Source organism: Tachyglossus aculeatus, chromosome X1 (genome assembly GCF_015852505.1).
Source record: "Tachyglossus aculeatus isolate mTacAcu1 chromosome X1, mTacAcu1.pri, whole genome shotgun sequence".
Taxonomy (NCBI): domain Eukaryota; kingdom Metazoa; phylum Chordata; class Mammalia; order Monotremata; family Tachyglossidae; genus Tachyglossus; species Tachyglossus aculeatus.
The window spans coordinates 81,456,364-81,480,206 of record NC_052101.1 but is presented as its reverse complement, the minus strand read 5'-3'; positions in this window follow the sequence as shown (position 1 = coordinate 81,480,206).

Genomic DNA, 23,843 nt, shown 5'->3' with positions numbered 1-23,843 from the left:
CAAAACCCCTGCTTCTGGGAAAGATGGATGGGAATGCCAAAAACCTGCACCTGCCCCAATGAAAATAAGGGGTAAAGAGCCCAGGAAGCGGGGAATGACCATGGTGATGTCCTTTCTCCGGTGAGAGGACTGCCTCATCTCCCTTAGCTGAAACCACTTGAGGAGTTTGACCATGGAATAGGGGAGCAGTTTGGACCAGAGGGCTTAAATAATGAGGAAGGGTCTCCTGGGACTTTAAATCTGGATCCTGGGTTAGGAAAGCATATTGGAGGGGTCAGGGAAAAGAAGGAAAGATGAGGGCATGGAGAGTAAGGCTGGGAATCCAGTAAGTAGTTTTTTGATTCTTGAGAAAAACCATCTATAAGATGACCACAGGCTTGGCTGCTTGGAGGGATCAGTTCCAAGAGAGGGCCCTTCTCTTTCAGGAGTGGGCTGTGCCTTGATCTTATATTCAAGGTAGCCAATTCAGTGTCTCTTGTGATTTATGCCTTGTTTTAAGAGTCAGATGATTCTTAGAAAAAAAAGTAAAAAAAGCCTTCACTCCTAGGGCCTATATTTTATGGAGTGAGGAGTTCCTGCCAGTGTTTGAAGCAAGATGATTAAAACCATCAGAAGGCTTCTGGCCCATGGCGGAGAGGGGTGAAGGGTAAGGAAGGGGAGAGAATAGGTGGTGATATCATTTATAGTGGGCCTTTTTACAGCCGTGAGAGGTAAGAGGGATTTAAATCCCATAATTGGGCAGAAAAAACTTAATCAAGGTCAAAGGGTGTTCAGATAAAATGTCTGATTCCAAAACACAAAGTGTTGGCACAGACTCATGGCAGGAACTGGAATACAATCCAGGATGTTTGAATGAGTCAGTGAATGTGACTGAGCCAGTGAGGAGCTGTTTTTTTGTAAAGCAATTCCCCACTATCGGTGCTTGCCTAGATCTGACTGGGGGCCACTTTGAACATTGTCTAGTGGTTAGTGAATTGAGTTGGAAATTAGATCCACTGGATTCTAGTCTCAGCTATGCCATTAATTCAAGAGTGTCCTAACCAATTCACCTAAAATCTGTTTCTCCCTTAGTAAACAGGGGGAAATTATACCCGACCCCCCTCCCTTGCTCCATTTCTCCTGCCCACTCCACCTTCTTTCCCGCACCTCTTAGAAATGAGATGATTTTGTGGAAAAAAGGTTTGAACTCTATACTACATTCATGTTATTATCTTCTGTGGTATATTCAGGTGTTGGAAAGGATGGTTTCTTGCCAAGCCATTCCTAGGGTAGAGTGACTGCCCTCCCACCCCCGCCTCCCCCGGCTGCCCTACCTCCTTCCTCTCCCCACAGCACTAGTATGTATTTGTACAGAGTTATTACTCTATTTTACTTGTACATATTTACTATTCTAATTATTTTGTTAACGATGTGCATACAGCTATAATTCTGTTTATTCTGATGGTTTTGACACCTGTCTACATGTTTTGTTTTGTTGTCTGTCTCCCCCTTCTAGACTGTGAGCCCGTTGTTGGGTAGGGACTGTCTCTATATGTTGCAGAATTGTACTTCCCAAGCGCTTAGTACAGTGCTTTGTACATAGTAAGCACTCAATAAATACGATTGAATGAATGAATGACTGGAACAATTGTTCCAGGCCCAGCATCAAAGAGGCCCTGCTCCTGCAACAGGAAACTTTTTTTAAAGAAATGTTATTTGTTAAGCCCTTATTATGTGCCAGGCACTGTTCTAAGCACTGGGGTGGATACAAGTTAATGAGATGGACACAGTACATGACCCACATGAGGCTCACAGTCTTAATCCCCATTTTACAGATGAGGGAACTGAGGCACAGAGAAGTTAAGTGACTTGCCCAAGGTCATACAGCAGACAAGTGGCAGAGCTGGGATTAGAACCCAGGTTCTTCTGACTCTCAGGCCCGTGTTCTATCCACTAGGCCACGGTTAGTGCAGGACCAAATTAGCCCTCAGAACCAATGGTTCCAAGGACTCGGTCCAGGGGGAGCAGCTAAGGACTGCAGAGGAAGGGCAATTCACAGATCGGCTGGAAAGATGGTTGCTGAAAGCAATATAATTGTGCTTCTACGTCAGGTTGGTGTTGTCCCAGCTCAGCTTGGGTGAGGGTTTGTCAGGCAGTGGTGCATTCAGGTCTTCAATGTCCCAACAGTCACCTTTCACACCTATATAGCAATTCACATTCTCTACTTACGTATTCAATCATCACTCTTTCAGTGAACTCATTCAGTTATTTGTCTTGCCATACCCTGGCAGTTATCAGCTGCATCTGATTTTCATCCCCTTCTCCCACTTTTTCTAAATAGTTTGTGTCCACCTGTCTCCTCCATTCTGTTGTAAGATCCTCGAGAGCTGGGACTACGTCTTTTACCCCTATCGTTCTCTCCCAAATGTTTAGTACAATGTTCTGCACACACTGATGATGACAGCATTGATTTACCACATAAGTGACATGGTTTAAGAAGCAGTGCCTACTCTCATGTTTCCATCTTAAACAGCAGGAAGAGGAGACATCTAACACCTGACTAGGACTAACAGTTCAGTGACTGGCGGGGTGAAGAGGTGAGGGAAGGGCTGAATTAATGTTGCCATCTCGAGAAACAGTTTGGCTTAGTGAAAAGTAACGTGGCTTAGTGGCAAGAGCATGGGTTTGGGATTCAGAGGACGAGGGTTCTAATCCTGGCTCCACCACTTGTCTGCTGTATGACCTTGGGAAAGCCACTTAAATTATCTGTGCCTCAATTACCTCATCTGTAAAATGGGAATGAAGACTGTGAGCCCCATGTGGGACAACCTGATTACCTTGTATCTACCCCAGCACTTAGAACAGTCCTTGGCACATAGTAAGTGCTTAACAAATACCATTATTATTATTATCTTTCTAGGTTTTGACCAAAGTCCCGGCCTCCAAACAGGGTTAGGTAAATTCCTTTGTTTTTCACAGATGAGTCTGGACTCCATTAGTGCTTCAGGAATGTACATTTGTTCCTCTGATTTGCACTTGGGCATGTTGAGTAGTCCCACTACAGGACTACATGTCTAAATGACAAACTCTGGGTTCAAATTCTGCTGCCTGTGTACTCTATATGTGCACTTTATTCATATTGTCTTTCTCCCCTTCTAGACTGTAAGCTCACTGTGGGCGGGGAACATATCTACCAACCCTGTTGTGTTGTACTCTCCCAAGTGCTTAAAGTGATTTAATCACTCTCCCAAGTGATTTATTTATTATTTATTTTTAATGCTATCTGTTAAGCACTTACTATGTGTCAAACACGGTTCTAAACTCTGAGGTGGATACAAGTGAATTAGGTTGGACACAGTCCCTTTCTCGCATGGGGCTCACAGTCCAACTGATCTTACAGACAAGTTAGCCCTGCCTGCTCTGGAGCAGATATCTAAGTTTCCAATAGGAGATGGGGGCAACCTTACAATAATAATAATAATCAACAATTGTGATATTTGTCAAGTTCCCACTATGTGTCGGGCACTGTTCTAAGTGCTAGATAAGATTCAAGATAATCAGGTCAGACACAGTCTCTGTCACATAGAGGGCTGACAATCTAAGTAGATGGGAGAAGAGGTTTTGAATCCCCATTTTCCAGAACACTGAGGCCCAGAGAAGTTAAGTGATTTGCCCAAGGTCACACAGCAGGCAAGTGGCAGAGCAGAGATTAGAATCCAGATCCTCTGATTCCCAAGCCTGTGCTCTTTCCACTAGGTCCTGCCATTCTTCACCTGGAAGAATCTGGCTCATTAATTGATGGTGATGATGTCTGCTAGCCAGGGATATTTATCAGCCACTTTTTCTTGCACCCACCAAAATACTACTTGGTCTGAGTCTGCCTATTCCCTGTTGGCCCTACTCAGGCTTGGAAATGAGCGGTTGCAGAACTGAGGCAGTATGACTGGTGATGAGGTGAGACTGCATTAGCCCAGCCAATTTCTCCTTTTTTTTTTTTTTACCCCTCACAAGCAAGGTGCACCCTAGAGCTGGGAGTGGTTTTTCTCCTTTTCTGGTTTCGTTTTGTTGTTTCCTCGATTTGTAAACTTGTTCTCTAGACTGTAAACTCATTGTGGGTCAGGAATGCATCTGTTATACTGTTGTGTTGTGCTCTCCCAAGTTCTTAGTACAGTGCCCTGCACACAATAAGTGATCAATAAGTACGACTGATCGATTGAGTAAATAAATTGGGTTTTTGCCTCTCCCTCTATTAGATGGTAAGCTTCTCGAGGGCAGGATCATGTCTTCTACTTTTATTGTACTTTCCCAAGTGCTTCGTACAGTGCTCTGCCCACAGCAAGTAGTAGGTATTCAATAAATATTATTGCTTGACTGGCAGGTTGGCTCTGAACAGCAAACCTGGGGCAAGAGGCTCTGGTCAGAGGCACCAAGAGGCTCTTCTTGGTGTCATGAAAAAGATGAGAGGAAGAAGAGGAGACAGAGGACTTCAAAGTTCATGTGCCTATAGACCTGGGACTTTTAGTTCTAAGATTCCTTGGGGAGCTCATCTGCTCCCATGGCTTCAGGTATCACCTCTACATGGGTGACCCCCAAATCTCTCTCACTAGCCCCTAGCTCTCTCCCCAACTAGTCTTGCACTTCCTCTTGCTTCCAGGATCTCTCCATGTGGAAGTCCCATCAGCACCTTAATCTCAGAATATCTAAATTGAACTCCTAACATTCCCTTTGAATTTCTCTACTCCACTTAACTTTCCCATCCCAGCTGACAACATAACCACCCTCCCTGTCTCCGAGCCCACAACGTTTGGCATTATCCTCAATTCCTCCTTCTCTTTCAATTCTCACATTCAGTCTGCTGATATGTTTTGTTGGTGTTTCCTCCAAAACATTCTTCAGATCCTTCTTTTCTCTCCATCCAAGTGGCTACTACCCTGGCCCAGGTACTTGCCGTATCCTGACTTGACAAATGTACCAGCTTCCTCACTGGTCTCCCTGCCTCCAATTTCTTCTTTCTTCAGATCTATACTTCACTCTACTGCCTGGAATATATTTCTGCACATGTTGATCTCCACATTTCACATTCCTCCATACCCGTTCCTCTCCACATCAAACAGAAACTCCTGACTATTGGCTTTAAGGCACTCCATCAATTCATTCCACTTAACCTAACCATTCTCTTCTCCTATTACACCCCAGCTCACACTCGCTGCTCCTCATGCTCGACTTGTCTACCTCCAGTTCCTAGCTCACACCCCTCCTCCCTCCACCTTCAAATCTGCCACATCTAGGCTCTCCCATTGTCAAAGCCCTTCTGAAATCCCACCTCCTTTGATTAAATTTTCTTCTGTCCAATTCACATCCTTCCAGCACCTCAGCACTTTTGCACACACAGCTTTTCATTGCATTTGTACATACCAGTTTACTTTGATATTTACCTATTTCTAGTTACTATTTCTGCTAGTTACCTATTTATGAGAAGCAGCATGGTGTATTGTAGAGAGAATGGGCCTGGGAGTCAGAAGGTCATGAATTCTAATCCCAGCTCCACCACTTGTCTGCTGTGTGACCTTGGGCTAGTCCCTTCACTTTTCTGTGTCTTAGCTTCCTCATCTGTAAAATGGGGATTGAAACTGTGAGCCCCAAATGGGACAGGGACTTTGTCCAACCTGATTTGTTTGTATCCACCCCAGCATTTAGTACAGTGCCTGACACCCAGTACATGCTTAACAAATACCATAATGTTAATAATAATAATATTTCTTCCTCCTAGTTGTATGTTATTTTGCCTCCGCCTTCCCCATTCAATTGTAATTTCCTTGTGGAAAGGAATTGTTTCTCTTTCTCTGCATACACCCAGTAGGTACTCCAGAAATACTAGTAATTGATTAAGAATAGAGTCAGTGCATGGGGAACTATCTAAGAATCTGTGTAAGTAGATATTTACCCAGATATTTAGATGAACTCCCTTTACTTCCAACCCCAAACACAAAACATTCTGGTGGCTTTTGGAGTTGCCTGGACTTCCATGGGCTGCATTAGCTTGTAACAGCTGTGGACCCTAGCCCCTCTACTTGATAATAATAATGATAATAATAATCAGAGAAACAGTGTGGCTCAATGGAAAGAGCCTGGGCTTTGGAGTCAGTGGTCATGGGTTCAAATACCAGCTCTGCCGCTTGTTATCTGTGTGACTGGGCAAGTCACTTAACTTCTCTGTGCCTCAGTTACCTCATCTGTAAAAAGGGGGTTGACTATGAGCCCCCTGTGGAACAACCTGATCACCTTGTAACCTCCCCAGTGCTTAGAACAGTGCTTTGCACATAGTAAGTGCTTAATAAATGCTATTATTATTATTATTATTATTATTATTATTATTGTGGTATTTGTTAAGCACTTACTATGTGCCAAGGACTGTTCTAAATGCTGGGGTAGATACGAGTAATCAGGACACACAGTACCTGTCCCATATGGGGCACACAGTCTTAGTCCCTATTTCACAGATGAGGTAACTGAGGCCCAGAGAAGTGAAGTGACTTGCCCAAGGTCACACAGCAGACAAGTGACAGAGTGGGGATGAGAACCCAAGTTCTCTGGACTCCCAGGCCCGGGCTCTTTCCACTAGGCCATCCTGGGGAGGGGATTGTTGGCGGTGAGGGGATTGTAGGCGGTGAGGGGATTGTAGGAGGGGATGGGGATTGTGACGGGGTGAGTCAGGGGATTGGGGGGGCCCTCCCCTGCATGGACCATCCTCATCTGAGACCCCTAAACCTCAGGAAAATTAGGGCAATCATCCTGGCTGTCCCCAGGGGAGTTCTATTCCCCTTGGCTGCAGGTCCAGACACTAGATCTAGGCATTCCTGACTTTGGGGCCCAGAGAGCACCACCCTTGTGATGTGCAGCTTGCGGTTTGATGGGCATTCCAGCAGTTGGTAAACAAGCTCTGCAGACTGGCATTAAACATGCAGGCTTTCCCTGTGTTTATCCTGAGGCTCACCGTTGGCTCACTCAGCTTTGCTACATTCCAACTTTCACCCTTGGATACATGCCTGTCTCACATCAAAATCATTGCTAGACCATATGAGGACAGAGCTGAAGAAGACTTTGACAGCCCTCTCATCCAGCCCCACAGCCCTTCCAGTCAGGTTTACAGGTCTCTGCTGCCAAAGAGAACACTTGGAAGACATTTACTGGGGTAAATGGGAAATTAGAGAATCTGAGAAGATGAGAGGCCTCCATAGGAATTCCCAGAGAAGCATTTTTATCTGTTCCATTCCGTAGCTTGGACACGGGTGAAAGGGACACTGGAAAAAAGGGAGCTCAGGGTCAAGGGAATGGTTGATTTGCAAGACAGGTCAAGCACCCAAGAACCCAGTTCTTCATGGGAACAAGTACAGCCATGTCTACTGTGATGTGGTGGTTGTGTCCTTACACTGTTAGAGTAATCACTGATTCAACTGGTGAAGGGGAAGATGCTGTCTTGACTAATATTTTTGATGGCAAATTCCTGTGTTATAGTTATGTCCACCACTAGCAGAATGCTTTACACCCTGATCACTCATTGTTCTTTTATTGTATGAAACAATGTCATGTTTTGAAAAAAGAAGCACAAGATATTGTATGGTACAGTACGGTAAGTCAGAGGTGGAATCAGGTAAGCTTAACAGCATCTAGCCTGGACTGATTCCCCCACAAATATGCATAACCATTTATTTCCTCACCAAATCTATTTGTGCCAACTGATGCTGTACCCAAACCATACTGGTGCTTTGAGAAGAACTTTCCCTAATTATTCCATTGTGTTATATCCCAATTGTGCAATGAAAATACATTTGGGAACTGACTTTATCAGCTTCACCCTGAACCTCATCCAATTTACTCCAACCCCAATGCATCAATAGCATTTATTGAGCACTTCCTGTGTACAGAGCACTGTACTAAGCACTTGGGAAAGTGGAATACCCTAGAGTTGGTTTCCCTCAAGGACCTTATAATCTAGAGGGGGAGACAGAAGTTCTCCCTCCCCTAGGAAGCTTTCCCTGATTGAAATATACTGCCCTTGGTCACTATCCCAATAGTCACCCTTCACACCTATATAGCAATTCACATTCTCTACTTACGTATTCAGTCATCACTCTTTCAGTGAACTCATTCAGTTATTTGTCTTGCCATACTCTGGCAGTTAGCAGCTGCATCTGATTTTCATCCCCTTCTCCCACTTTTTCTAAATAGTTTGTGTCCACCTTTCTCTTCCATTCTGTTGTAAGATCCTCGAGAGCTGGGACTATGTCTTTTACCTCTATTGAGCTCTCCCAAATGTTTAGTACAATGTTCTGCACACACTGATGATGACAGCATTGATTTACCACACAAGTGACATGGTGTAAGAAGCGATGCCTACTCTCATGTTTCCAGCTTACACAGCAGGAAGAGGAGACATCTAACACCTGACTAGGACTAATAGTTTAGTAGGTGGGATTTTAGGTAATAATCATGGTATTTGTTATGGTACTAAGCACAGGAGTGAATGCAAGGTAATGGTATTTGTTAAGCACTTAATATGTACCAGGTACTGTTCTAAGCACTGGTGTAGATACAAGGTTATTAGGTTGGACATAGTCCCTGACCTGCAAGAGGCTCACAGTCTTAATCCACTTTTTACAGATGAGGTGACTGAGCCCCAGAGAAGTGAAGTGACTTGTCCAAGGTCACACAGCAGAGAAGTGGCAGAGCGAGGATTAGAACCCATGACCTTCGGACTCCCAGGCCTGTGCTCTATCCACTATGCCATGAAGTGACTTGCCGAGGGTCATACAGCAGTCAAGTGGCAGAGCTGAGATTAGAACCCAAGTCCTCTGATTCTCAGTCCTGTGCTCATTCCACTAGACCACCATGATTCTCTTTGTTCATGATCTAGGTCCTGCCCAAATGGGGTGGTTTTCCATAAATCTTATGCATCCTCACTCTGGGATGGCTTCTTAACAAATTAATAATAATAATAATAATAATTGTGGTATTTGTTAAGCACTTACTATGTGCCAAGCACTGTACTAGGCACTAGCGTAGATACAAGCAAATCAGGTTGGACACAGTCGCTGTCCCACATGGGGCTCATAGTCTCAATCCCCATTTTACAGATGTGGTAACTGAGGCCCAGAGAAATGAAGTGACTTGCCGAAGGTCACACAGCACACAAGTGGTGGAGTGGGATTAGAACCCGTGACCTTCTGATTCCCAGACCCGTGCTCTATCCACAACACCATGCTGCTTCTCAAAGCAAGAGATCATTGTTCTGCAGATATCCCCATTCTAAAATCCATACATGGATGATGAAGATGGAACAACGTGGCTCTAGTCCCAATCCTGCCACTGGTTTACTCTATCCTGGGTGAGTGACTTGACCACTCTGTGTTTGCCAACCTATTTAATAATGATGACATTTGTTAAGCGCTTACTATGTGCAAAGCACGGTTCTAAGCACTGCGGAGGATACAAGGTGATCAGGTTGTCCCACGTGGGCTCACAGTCTTAATCCCCATTTTACAGATGAGGTAAGTGAGGCACAGAGAAGTTAAGTGACTTGCCCAAAGTCAAACAGCTGACAATTGGTGGAGGCGGGATTTGAACCCATGACCTCTGACTCCCAAGCCTGGACTCTTTCCACTGAGCCACGCTGCTTCTCTATAATAATGATAGTATTTGTTAAGTGCTTACTATGTGCCAAGCACTGTTCTAAGTGCTGGGGTAGATACAGGGTAATCAGGTTGTTCCATGCAGGGCTCACAGTCTTATCCCCATTTTACAGATGGGGTAACTGAGACACAGAGAAGTTAAGCGACTTGTCCAAAGTCACACAGCTGATAAGTGGTGGAGCTGGGATTAGAACCCACGACCTCTGACTCCCAAGCCCGTGCTCTTTCCACTGAGCCACGCTGCTTCTCTATTTGTAAAATTAGGATCCCCATCCTTATTCCCTTTGTTTCTACTGGAGATACGATGAGGAAAAATGAAGTTGAGTTTGTAACTAGAAAAATAATCCAGTCATTTCCCTCACATTCTGTTATAGGGCTCTTCTCATAGTCCCCCTCTAGACTGTAAACTCATTATGGGCAGGGAACGTGTCTGCTAATTCTGTTGTATTGTACTCTTCCAAGTGCTTAGTACAGTGTTCTCACATAGTATGTTCTCAAATATGATTGATTGATCGATAGTGCTATTTCAAGATAGGGCTACTGAATTTTAATTTTGGTATTGCTTAGAGCCGCTCTCATTTTGAGATAATCAATCAATCAATTTATTGAGAACTTACTTTGTGCAGAGCACTGTACTAAGTGCTTGGGAGATACAATATAATAAAATAGACATGATCCCTGCCATCAAGGAACTTACAATCTAGTAAGGGAGGCAGACAATAAAATACATGACAGGTAGGGAAAGCAGCAGAGTATAAGAATATGTACATAAGGACTTTGGAGGCTAGTCGTGAATGCATTAAGTGCTTAGGGGAATTGACTCAAGCTCATAGGTGATGCAGTAGGGAGGGGAAATAGGGTGGGGAGATGAGAGACTAGTTCCAGCACTTAGAACATTGCTTGGTACATAGTAAGCACTTAACAAATATCATCATCATCATCATTATTATTATTGTTGTGGAAGGCTACCTGGAGGAGATAGGGTAAGATTTTGAAGGTGGGGAGAGTGGTGGTCTGTTGCCTATGAAAGGTAATGGAGTTCCAGGCCAGAGAGAGGACATGAGCTAGGGATTGAGGGCAAGGGAGAGGAGAGCTAGGTAAAGTGAGTAGCTTGGATTTTGAGAAGCAAGGTGTCTGTGCTGGGTTGTAGTAGGAGAGGAGTGAGGTTAGGTTGGAGGGGGAAAACTAACTGAGTGCCTTAAAAGCAAATGGTGAGGGATTTCTGTTTGATGTGGAAATGGATGGGCAACCACTGGTGGTTTTTTGACAGGGATGGGGAGATAGGTAGAATGATTTTTTTAACTAACTGTTGCAGAGTTTACCTTGGCTTAAGTATTTTCCTTTCACCTCCTTGAAATATTTTGACTGACTTGAATATTGTGGGTAGGGAATGTGTTGTTTATTGTTATATTGTACTCTCCCAAATGCTTAGTACAGAGCTGTTCACACAGTGAGCACTCAATAAATACAACTGAATGAATTAATGGAGTGATTATAGTCAATTTCAGTATAGCATTACATAATGGTAGCTATTTAGCATATAAAATGTCAGATCTCTAATATGTTCCCTCTAGGTATCTTTTTCCTGACTAGGATGTGAGAGATTAAACTTTGAAAATTAAGTACTATTTCTCCACGAGTACACAAGAAAAACAAATTCAAATCTTGCTACATTAGTATTTGATCATGTAGCTCTATTATGTTTTAAAATATATTTATATTATCTGTCATTTTTTTTGGATCTTGGGAATGCATCTATGTGTTGAAATTGAAATTGAGATTGAAATGAAGAATGGGAGGAACAGTAATTGTATGAGACCTAATTTTTATGTCCTGTAGCATTTTGCAATTCAATGAGGGCCTTGTGAGGCTAAGTATAAGGCATGCAGACTGCTTTCAACACTGGTCAGAAGGCACCAAAGGAATACAAGGTATTATTATTTGATGGGACCAAATTTGAGGGGTTGCGGAGAAGAAATCAATTAATCAGTGGTATTTATTGAGCATTTACTGTGTGCAGAACACTATAGTAAGTGTTTGGGAGAATACAACAGAGTTGGTAGACACATTCCCTAACCACAACGAGCTGACAGTCTAAAAGAATGGTGTTCTCTGCAACCATGATTCTCCTCTGGGCCTGGACAGTAACTTGCCTGCCCAAGCAACCCAAGCACTGTGGAGAGGAAGGAATATCTGTCCACCAGCATAAAATTTCTGGAAAATTAATCACTAAAATGTATATGTGTCTCAATGTGAACACATAGCAGTGAGTGCCAGTCAAACTAGTGAGTATATTTCACTTGGAGCCTTGACGTGGGAATCTATTTAGCAATCTATTTAGCCTCCTCAAGTCATTATTGGCAAATAACACTATAGCTCTTTCCTTTGGGTTTTAGAAATGATGAACCAATCTTCCTGTGATTTCACCTATAGTCCTGCCTCAATGGGCCCAGAAAATCTGATTAAAGGATAATTCCAGCCTCATCTTAGATTAATGTAGACACCTCTGATAAGTTCCCCAAAAGGTGTTTAGTTTTCTGTGTCCATCAGTTACTGTCTTTTATCTACTTTCCTAAGAGTCTGCTAATTGAGAAGCAGCATGGCCTAGTGAATAGAGCACAGACCTGGGAGACAGAAAGACCTGGGTTCTAGTCCCCTCTCTGCTACTCCTCTGCTGTGTGACCTTGGGCATGTCACTTCACTTCCTCTATATCTCAGTTACCTCATCCGTAAAATGGGGATTGGGAGTCCCACGTGCGACAGGAACTGTGTCCAACCTGATTACCTTGTATGTACCCCAGTGCATAGAACAGTGCCTGGCACATAGTAAGCGCTTAACAAATACTATTTTTAAAAACAAAAAAGAATTGTGCGGCAACCCTCTGCCAGGTTCTTCCCACAAAGAAACCAATGCTGATGTTTAAAACCTGGTGGGTGTGCTGCCTTGCTTATAGAGACCTGCAGGGGCACGTGAAACCATAGAAAAGTGGACATGAAAAACCACAGACCTGTAGAGGAAAGGTTGCTCCCATGCTTTCTGGGCATTTGAGTGTACATCTGGCTTGTTCTGGCCACGGTGCAGTGCCATCTATTGGCTAGTAAGCCACACTGTCAGGAGCAGAGTGTCAGGCCCCTCCTCACCAGGGCCCAGGGCATCAGTGGCGGAGAGTTTAATGATGTTTCTTCTTGTCTTTTTAAGACATTTTCTAAAGGGAAACGTAGGAATCCTTGAAAAGACTGAGAGCCTTTTAAGGCTATTACTAGTCACAGGCATAATCTTTCCTGTCACATATTCAGAGCAGGAGGGAGCTTCTTTTGAGCAAGTCTTAGAGAAATCAGGACCACGGGCTTCCCACCTCAACCAGAAACATCAGGAAAATTGGAACACTTGGCTTATCTCTCTGCTGAACACAAATCAATATCGTTTATTCTCAACCCCTTGATATTCATTCATTCATTCAATCGCATTTATTAAGCCTTTACTGTGTGCAGAGCACTGTACTAAGCACTGGGGAAAGTACAATACAACAGTAGTGACAATCCCTACCCACAATGAGCTCACAGTCTAGGTAGGGGGGGAGGGAGACAGACAACAATGCAAATAAACACTTATCAATACTAATAAATAAAATTACAGATATGTACGTAAGTACCATGGGGCTGGGAGAGGGGAAGAGCAAATGGAGCAAGTCAGAGCAATGATGCAGAAGGAAGTGGGAGATGAGGAAAAGTGGGGCTTAGTCTGGGAAGGCCTCTTGGAGGAGATGTGCCTTCAATAAGCCTTTCAAGGGGGGGAGATTAATTGTCTGGTGGATTTGAGGAGGGAGGGTGTTTCAGGCCAGAGGCAGGAAGTGGGCCAGGGGTCGATGGTGAGACAGGCGAGATTGAGGCACAGTGAAGAAAAGTGTGTAGGCTGGGTTGTTGAAGGACAGAAGTGAGGTAAGGAAGGAGGGGGCAACGTGATGGAGTGCTTTAAAGCCAATGGTGAGGAGTTTTTGTTTGATACGGAAGTGGATGGGCAACCACTGGAGATTTTTGAGGAGGGGGGTGACCTGTCGAACATTTCTGTAGAAAGATGATCTGGGCAGCAGAATGAAGTATGGACTGGAGTGGGGAGAAGCAGGAGGTTAGGAGTTCAGAAAGGAAGTTGATGCAGTAATCTAGGTTGAGTGGGTTGAGTTATTGTATTAATGTGGTAGTAGTTTGGATGGAGAGGAAAGGGCGGATTTTAGCGATGATGTGAAGGTAGGACCGACAGGATTTGGTGAGGGATTGAATTATGTGGGTTGAAAGAGAGAAAGGAGTCAAGGATAAAGCCAAGGTTATGGGCTTGTGAGACAGGAAGGATGGAGGTGCCGTCTACAGCAATAGTAAAGTCAGGGAGAGGACAGGATTTGGGTGAGAAGATAAGGAACTTTGTTTTGAACATGTTAAGTTTGAGGTGACGAGAGGACATGCAAATAGAGATGTCTTGAAGGCAGGAGGAGATGTGAGCTTGGAGAGAGGAAGAGAGATCAGGGGAGGAGATGTAGATTTGAGTATCATCTGCATAGAGATGGTAGTTGAAGCCATGGGAGGGAATGAATTCTCGAAGGGAGTGGGTGTAGATGGAGAATAGAAGGGGACCCAGAATTGAACCTCGAGGGACCCCCACAGTTAGGGGGTGGGAGGCAGAGGAGCAGCCTGTGAAAGAGACTGAGAATGAATGGCCAGAGAGATAAGAGAAGAACCAGGAGAGGACAGAGTCAGTAAAGCCAAGGTTGGATAATGTTTCCAGGAGAAGGGGGTGGTCCACAGTGTCAAAGGCAGCTGAGAGGTTGAGGGGGATTAGGATGGAATAGAAGACATTGGATTTGGCAAAAAGGAGATCATTGGCTACCTTCAAGAGGGTTGAGGTTTCTGTGGAGTGAAGTCCCCGAAAGGCACGGACATGTTCACTAATTATAACAACAACTGCCGTATTTGTTAAGTGTTTACAATGTGCCAAGAACTGTACTAAGCACTGGGGTAGATACAAGTTAGGTAGGACACACTTTCTGTCCTACATGGGGCTCACAGTTTAAGAAGGAGGGAAAACAGGTATCAACAGGCATGGTGTTTATTGAGCACTTACTATGTGCATAACACTATACTGAGCACATGGGTGAGTATGATACAACAGAATTAGCAGACACGTTCCCTGCCCATAATGAGCCTACAGTCTAAAGGGAGAGACAGAAATTAATATGAATAAGTAATTTATAATAAATAATTTAAAGAGATATAACTAAGTACTGTGGGGCTGGGGGTGGGACGAATATAAAATGTCCATAGGTCCCAGATCCAAGTGCATAGGCAATGCAGAAGGGAGAGTGAGCCAGGGAAAAGAGGGCTTAATTGGGGAAAATGTTTTGGAAGAGATGCGACCTTGTATCCTCATTTTACAGATGAAGAAACTGAGGCCCTGAGAAGTCAAATGACTTAACCAAGGTCACATACCAGGCAAGTGGCAGAGCTGTGAATAGAACTCAGATTCCCTGACTCCCATCCTGCTCCCAAAAATCAGGAAAGAGCTTTAGTTTTAACATTTAAAACTCACCTATTCCAAGAGGCCTAATCCCAGTCACAATAAATACTCCACTAATTAGCAGCACTTACCTTAGAATCTTTTTATAAAACATTTGTGTAAAATGATGTGTTTCTACTTGTATTGTTGAGGAATGTTTAGATATACATTGTTTCCTTTATCTTATTTATGTTTGCTTTTTTTTTTTTTTATGGTATCTGTGCCAGACACTATACAGATCTGCTTGGGCAGATAAGGCTAATCAAGTCGGATATTTTGTGTATTTGTGTCTCTCCTGCTTCCCTTCTTCAGGCTGAAACCTCACTGAGGGCAGGGACCAGGCCTTGTTTTTTCTCTTCAAATTCCACTGCACTAAGAGTTATCTCTTCTGATCATTCAGTGCCAATTTTTGAATATGGGGTTAAATGGCTTCAGCATTTTTGGAGGTTGGACTTTTTTTAGAAATTTTATCAAAAAGCAGTTATGCTTTGAAGTGACTGTCAACTTAGAAGATAAATCATTTAAAAATAAAAGTGGATTTGATATTTGTTCCAAAAGATTCTATTAATCCCATGAGGCCAAACAAACCATAACCATCAGCCAGAGGTCAAACAGCTGGCCTTTTCCATTCTTGTTCCTTTCTCCAGATCCAGTTTATGCCTTGGAACTTTCCTGGTAACTGTCCTCCTCACACTGATCAGGATCTTGGGATTGAATCATTACAACCATCACCACCATACTTTTTTTTCCCTCTTCAATCAATCAATAAATCCTATTTATTAAGCACTTGATGTGCAGAGCACTGTTTTAAGTGCTTGGGTGAGTACACTATAACAGAGCCGATTTACACAACCCTGTTCACAAGCAGCTTACAGTCTCCTTGTTGTTGCCACCATCACCTCCTCCTTTTCTCAGTGCCATCTCCAACCTGTAGCCACACCATTTTGCTCTTATCTGGCTGCTGCTTTTTGATTTTTCCATTTCCCCTGTGGCTTTATGTAGCACCCATGTGGACATTGATCATGCAAAAGAGGTTTCAGCAACAACAGAAGAGGCCTCAAAACATCAGTAATAGCACTGTTACCCCTCCCACCTCCCAGCTACAGAGGTGGTGGGTGTCCAGTCTCCAGTAATCATGGGGCTAATGGCTTCCCTTGGCTTCAGCCATACTTTTACTTCAGCCCCAAACAGCCACTGTCCCCAAAATGTGGGCCATACCTCAGCCTCAGTCCTTCAACACAAGGAGAGAGGATCACTCCCCATTTTACAGCTGAGGTAACTGAGGTACAGACATGTGAAGTGACTTGCTCAAGGTCACACAGCAGACAAGTGGCAAAGCAGGGATTAGAGCCCAGGTCCTTCTGCCTCCCAGGCCTGTGCTCTATCCACTATGCCAGGCTGCTTCCCAGCTCCTTTTTAGCCCAGCTCAGAAACTCTGAAACCACTTTGGAGACCCAAGATTCATTCAATCATATTTATTAAGCGCTTACTGTGTGCAGAGCATGAATAGTATCTGGCATCCCTCCAAAAAAACAGCAGGGGTGAAAATAACATTTTTCCCCCAAAGTTAGAAATAATAGTAATAATAATAACAATTGTGGTATTTATTAAGTGCTTACATTGTGCCAGGCACTGTATTAAGCACTGGGGTGGATACAAGCAAATTGGGTTGGACACAGTCCCTGTCCTACATGGGGCTCACAGTTTTAATCCCCATTTTACGGATGAGGTAAGTGAGGCACAAAGAAGTGAAGTGACTTGCCCGAGGACACACAGCAGAAATTTAAAAAAAACCCCTATTGATTGGCTGATGAACTGAATAGTTAGTACCTCCTGGTGTGTCGTTATCTGTACCCGGGAGCGATTTTCCCCCATCAGTTCAGTTCCTGTGGCAAAGGACAAGGTCTGCATCCAGTATCTCTGAGAGCAGACCTTTCCCCTTGAGAGAAAAAGGAGCACTTCCCCAAGGTGGGCTGCCACATTTAGGACTAGAGGTCTTGTAGGAGACCATTCTGCATGGCATAGTTCTTAGAGAAAGGGGCTGGGAGTCAGAAGGTCATGGGTTCTAATTCTGGATCCACCACTAGTCTGCTGTTTGAACTTGGGCAAGTCACTTTTCTGTGCCTCAGTTACCTCATCTGTAAAATGGGGATTGAGACTGTGAGCTCTACATGGGACAGAGACTGTATCCAACCAGATTTGCTTGTATCCACCCCAGTGCTCAGTACAGTGCCTGGAAATAATAAGTGCTTAACAAATACCACAATTATTATTATTATTACTACTATCCTCTCTCCATCTACATGACTAACCTTTGTCAACATAGACATCATAGGGACACAGCATCTCCGTATGGCCTTCAGAAAGGATCTTCCCACTCCCTCCTGTCTTGACCCTACTGAGGTGGAAAGTCCTTGGAGAAAATGACCATGAAAGGCAGCGTGGCCTAGTGGAAAGAGCACGGGCCTGGAAGTCAGACGACCTGAGTTTTAATCCCCAGCTCTGCCAAGTGTCTGCTGTGTAACCTTGGAAATGTCACTTACCTTCTCTGGGCCTCAGTTGCTTCATCTATAAAATGAGGATTAACTCCTACTCCCTCCTAGTGAGACTGTGAGCCCCAGGTGGGACAAGGACTGTGTCCGACCCAATTAACTTGTATCAACCCCTGCATTTACACGCTTAAAGGAAGTGTATGCTTTCCTCAGTCTTCTTGATTTTCTTCCAATGACCTCTTTCCTCTGCAGTCTCACATTTCCTCCTGCCTTCAGGACATCTTTACTTGGATGTTCCACCAACGCCTCAAGCTACACGTGTCCAAAACAGAACTCATCTTCCCACCCAAACCCTGTCTTCCCCAAGTCTTTCCCATTACAGTAGATAACACCGCTATCCTCCCTATTTCACAAGCCCATAACCTAGGCTTATCTGCAAATCATCTCTCTCACTCAACCCACATATTCAAACTGTCACAAAATCTTGTCAGTTCAACCTTCACATCATCGCTAAAATCCACCCTTTCCTCTCCATCCAAACTGCTACTACTCTGATCCAAGGACTTATCCTATTCCTCCTTGACTAATAATAATGATAATAATGGTATTTGTTAAGCTCTTACTATGTGCCAAGCACTGTTTTAAGCACTGGGGTAGATACAAGGTAATCAAGTCATCCCCCGTGGGGCTCATAGTCTTAATCCCCATTTTACAGATGAAGGTAACTGAGGCCCAGAAAAGTGAAGTGGCTTGCCCAAGGACACACAGCGGACAAGTGGCGGAGCTGGGATTAGAACCCATGTCCTCTGACTCCCAAGCCCGTGCTCTTTCCACTAAGCCACGTTGCTTACTACATCAACCTCCTCGCTGACCTACCTGCTTCCTGTCTCTTCCCAGTCCAGCCTTTACTTCACTCCATTGCTGGATCATTTTTCTAGAAAAAGTATTTAGTTTACATCTCCCCAATCAGTAATGGTATTTGTTAAAAAATAATGGTATTTGTTAAGTAATTTATTTAACAAGTACATTTGTTAAAAATTTGTTAGCAAATAGTAGTGTTTGTTAAGTGCTTAGTATGTGCCAAGCACTGTTCTAAATGCTGGGGTAAATACAAGATAATCAGGTTGGACACTGTCCCAGTACCACACAGGGTGCACAGTCTAAGTAGGAGCAAGAACAGGTATTGATTACCCATTTTACAGATGAGGAAATTGAAGGACAAAGTGGTTAGGTAACTTGTTCAAGGTCACATAGCAGGCAAGTGACATCCTCAGTTGTAACTGAACGATCAAATTTAATCTTGCAATTCAATCAGTTGCACTTGTTCTGACATAACGCTTTCTCCCTCAAACTAAGCAGGGGAAAGGGGTGCTCCAAAACAGTGTAGATTTGAGTTATAAAGGGGTCTGATCATTGTAGAGAATGTCAGTCCTGTGAACACAAGTAGCAGAACAGTTCCTGAAGTGTTAGGAGGGTTAGGGATGGGAGGTAATTACATCCACTCCAGAGATATCTGATGGATCAGGTTTGTGTCCATTTAACGGAGAGCTCTGTTTGTCAGAGACCTAGAATCCTGTGCAAGGGGCAGATATTTCACAGTAGTTCTGCAGCAGAAGCCTGTGACCTCAAACAAATGTTGTTTTCCCTGAAATTTCAAGCTTGGAACTCATTTTTTTTAGTACGAGGACAAATGTTAGCTCCCTAAGGATAATGCGGGGTGTGTGTGTGTGTGTGTGTGTGTGTGTGTGTGTGTGTGTGTGTGTGTGTGTGTGTGTGTGTGTTCACCCTGGTCAGTGGTCCTTAGGACCGTATGAGCACTCGAGAAGTATAGAGTTGTCTTTTGTTTTAAAAGATGACCCTACTGATGGTGAGACCCTGTTCATGTATTCATAGGTGCCTGAAAAGACTGAGGTGGGATTGATGCCCCCTTCAGGATTGCTTGCATGTAAGGATACATCCTTGTTTTCATGATTATGAAAGTCACAGCAGCTGTCAGAGCCATCCACGATGGCGAAGCACCTGGATCTGATGGCATATCCACTGACCTTTACAAATATGGAAGGGACAGACTGAAAATTCCTTGAGGGCAGGGATCATGTCTACAAATTATATTTTAATAATAGTAACTACAATAATCATAACCATAATCACACAATCATAATCATAATCACATTCATCAAGTGCTTACTATGTGGCCAGCTCTGGGGTAAAGTGGTGCATTTCCCACAGAGAGTTCGTAATCTATCTTATCCCCATTTTACAGATCAATCAATGGTATTTATTAAGTGCTCACAGTGTGCAGAGAACTGTACTAAACACTTGGGAGAGTACAATATAACAGAGTTGGTGGACATGTTCCCTTCCCACAATGAGGGTACAATCTAGTAAACTGAGGTCCAGAGGTCTAATGATCTTGTACATACCCCAGCATTTAGTACAGGGCTTGGCACCTATTAAGCACTGAATGACTATCATAGTTGATATTATTATTATAGCTGTGAAACCTAGACTCCCCACAGATGCCATCTCACTTTGGGATGTTTTATAGGCACCACTTATTCATTACATTCATCTTATGGTAAGACACAATCACAAATAAGCAAGTTATGCTCACCTCAACATAGTTGCATTGGGTGGTTTGTGTGACGAGATGGACATCAATAAGACACCCAAACAACTGCTGAATAGTGAGTTGAATTTAGGAAGGCAAATTTAAAAGATTTTAAGGATATAAGAAAACAACCCTCAGACATTGGTGCATCTCAGCTAAAGAGCGAGAGTCAATTGCCCTAGATAAACTAGCATGGAACTCCACAATCAAAAAAGGAAAACTGAAACCAGGAGGAAGCAAAAGTGAAATCAGGTGCATAAACTACAACTGTGACATGACTACATAGGATAGTATTTGAATGTTAACAGTGGGATTTGGCTGTGGGTCCTGAATTAGCCTTATCAGTCAAATACACACCCATAGGTGGTGTCTTCTTTGACCATGGAGGACAACTGTGTAGACTTGCTTTGCTAACGGATTTCTCCCCCATAAATCTGTTTTCAAGTCTGTTTCTTATTATTCCAGTCTTTGTGGAACTTTCCTGGAGAAAAGAGAAGCAGTATTGCCTAGTGGATAGAGCACGGGCCCAAGAATCAGAAGGACCTGGGTTCTAATCCTGCCTCTGCCATTTGCCTACTGTGTGACCATGCACAAGTCACTTTACTTCTCTGTGCCTTGGGTTCCTCATCAGCAAAATGAGGATTAAGACTGTGAGCCCCTAGTGGGACATGGATTGTGTCCAACCTGATTAAGCCCATTGTTAGGTAGGGGCCGTCTCTATATGTTGCTGACTTGTACTTCCTAAGTGCTTAGTACAGTGCTCTGCACACAGTAAGTGCTCAATAAATATGATTGAATTAATGAATTAATTAGCTTGTGTCTACCCCAGTGCTAAGTACAGTGCCATGCACATAGCACAGAACACATGCCATTAAGAAACAAACAAGCAAACAAAAAACCTCCAGGAACTCTGCTCTCAGTTGCTCTTTACGAGACTGTTCTGTCTGCTGCTGCAGTCTCCCAACAGACCACTGTTATACCACGTTTGAAACTATGCTTCACTATGTCCTAACCACACCCAACATTAAATGGCAAGGCAAGATTACTTACAACAGGGTCTTAGAAGGCAGTCAGCTCACCAGAACTGAAGCAATGCTCATGGCAAAATACCTCTGCTGGGCCAGACATGTAAGGAGAATGAATGAGCACAGGATTATCATTATTATTATTATTACTATTGCATTTGTAAAGTGCTCACTATGTGTGAGGCAAACTTTACTAGGCACTAGGGTGGATACAAGAAAATTGGGACCCAGTCCCTGTCCCACGTGGGGCTCACAGTCTCAATCCTCATTTTACAGATGAGGTAACTGAAGCACAGAGAAGTGAAGCAACTTGCCCAAGAACACACAGCAGACAAGTGGTGGAGGCAGGATTGGAACCCATGACCTTCTGACTCCAACTCCCAGGCTGGTGCTCTATCCACTTTGCCATGCTGCTAAACCACTATGCTAGGATACTTAAACATCTGCTGTATAATGACAGCAGAAAGAGGGGCACATGCAAATTGAGAAGGCAGAATAAATGATTTCAAGTTTGAGTAAATAATATCAGTGATCCTTGCATTCAAGATACAAACCTAATTCATTCAGTCATTCAGTCATTGAGCGCTTACTGTGTGCAGAGCACTGTACTAAGTGCTTGGAAAGTACAATTCAGCAACAGAGACAATACCTACCCAACAATGGTCTCACAGTCTAATTCCTTGCTACCCTACCTCAAGAGCTCAGAGAGAGGACGGGTGGAGGGGGTAGGGAGGGAGGAAAGCTATAGCAAGCAATTGAGGTGTGTCAGGCAATCGCTATTGGTTGGGATCATTCTTGCTACAAATCATCTCTTTCATTTGGGAGAGTCTGGGAATGAAGTTGGAGATGCCAGAAAGCTCTGCCTGGGCAGCAACCACCCTCAGTCCAGTTCTGTTCTATCCTATTCCTCTCGCCTCCCTTTTCCCCCTTCGTCGCCAGGCAGACTGTCCAAGAGTCCGTGTGGTCTGGAGAGGTGATGCCATTTTTGGAAAAAACTGTTTTCAGAGGTAGTGGTGCTGAGTGATGAAAAATGAGACAGCAGCAACCTCTCCCTCTCCTCCCCTCATCCCTTCCACTCCCCTATTCCCCAGTTTAGGGATCAGCTGGGAATGCAACATTTTCTCTTCCCTCCCTCTGGCCTCCCCAAACACTCCAGTATCTGAACGGAATAATCCAAGTCTAGTTCAGAACATTATTTATAAACCTCCCCCATAGTGCCTCTCCAAACCCAAAGAAAGGCTTACTTCAATGAGCTGAAATTTTCATTTCAGAATAACTCCAGAGATCCTGGCCTCAAAAAGAGAGAGACAGTCAAATTACTGCAAAACACACCAAATACTATGAAAATATAAACACCATCTGAAACGAGAGCCTGACAAGCTAAACTATTTTTCTTCTTTTTACATTGGTGCCACTATTTCACCTTTGCATGAGTAAAAATGGTGTTTGGATTGGCATTGGTGGGCAAGACGAAAGAGGTTGGCTGAGGGAACAAACCTCGCCTTGTATGCATGGTAATGATTAGCCCTGATAGAGATGAGGAGAAGCATGGATGTTACTCTGGGAAGCCAGAGCAATGGGAAATTTGGGTGAAGCAAGAGTAACCTTCCCTCATCTGAATAATTACCATCACAGTCACAAATCTGCTCCATCCCCTTCCCCACCATAAGCAACAATCCATTAAAAAATGGAATCCAGAATTAAGGTGTCAGGAAGAGGAAAATAATTTGAAAATTGAAAGCTTTTGCCAGAACTCATGGGTCAAACCCTTGAGGTTGAAAACATCTGAAATGTCACATTACAGTAGGGGGAAAAGAGGACATTCCAAGAGCAGTGGAGCACTGTGGAATCCTAAAGTCATAGGATCCTCCAGAGGTCACCATGCCCATCCTGGATCCATCACCACTTCTGAAAACAGCTCTTCTAAAGATGGCATTATCAAGCCCACCTCGACCAGAGGGAAACCTCTTTCCAGTGAAGGAAGCTCCATGAACTCTCTTGGGAACAAAACAATCATTCACAAATATTTTCATCACCTTCTTCAATGAGTGTTGAATAAGATTGTTTTAAAATGGTACTTGTTAAGTGCTTACTGTGTGCCAAGTGCTGTACTAAGCGCTGGGTTAGACATGAGGTTGAACAGAGTCCATATCTCTCACATGGGGGTCACAGTCTCAATCCCCTTTTTAGAGATAAGGTAACTGAGGCACAGAGAAGTTAAGTGACTTGCCCAAGGTCCCACAGCAGACAAATGGCGAAGTCAGAATTTGAACCCAGAGCCTTCTGACTCCCTGGCCCCGAGCTACCTGCTTTCTTCATTCTGGGCAATGTTTACCAGTCTTTGTTGTGGTCTACGTTGTTAACGCCATTTTGTATGTCTTAATAACAACTACAGCGGGGACTCCCCATGCTTAAGCTTTTAAGGTGTCACATTGTGAGCAGATCCTATTAGGTATGTGAGTGACACCTTGGGATATAGGGGTCACCATATAAGAAGTGGTG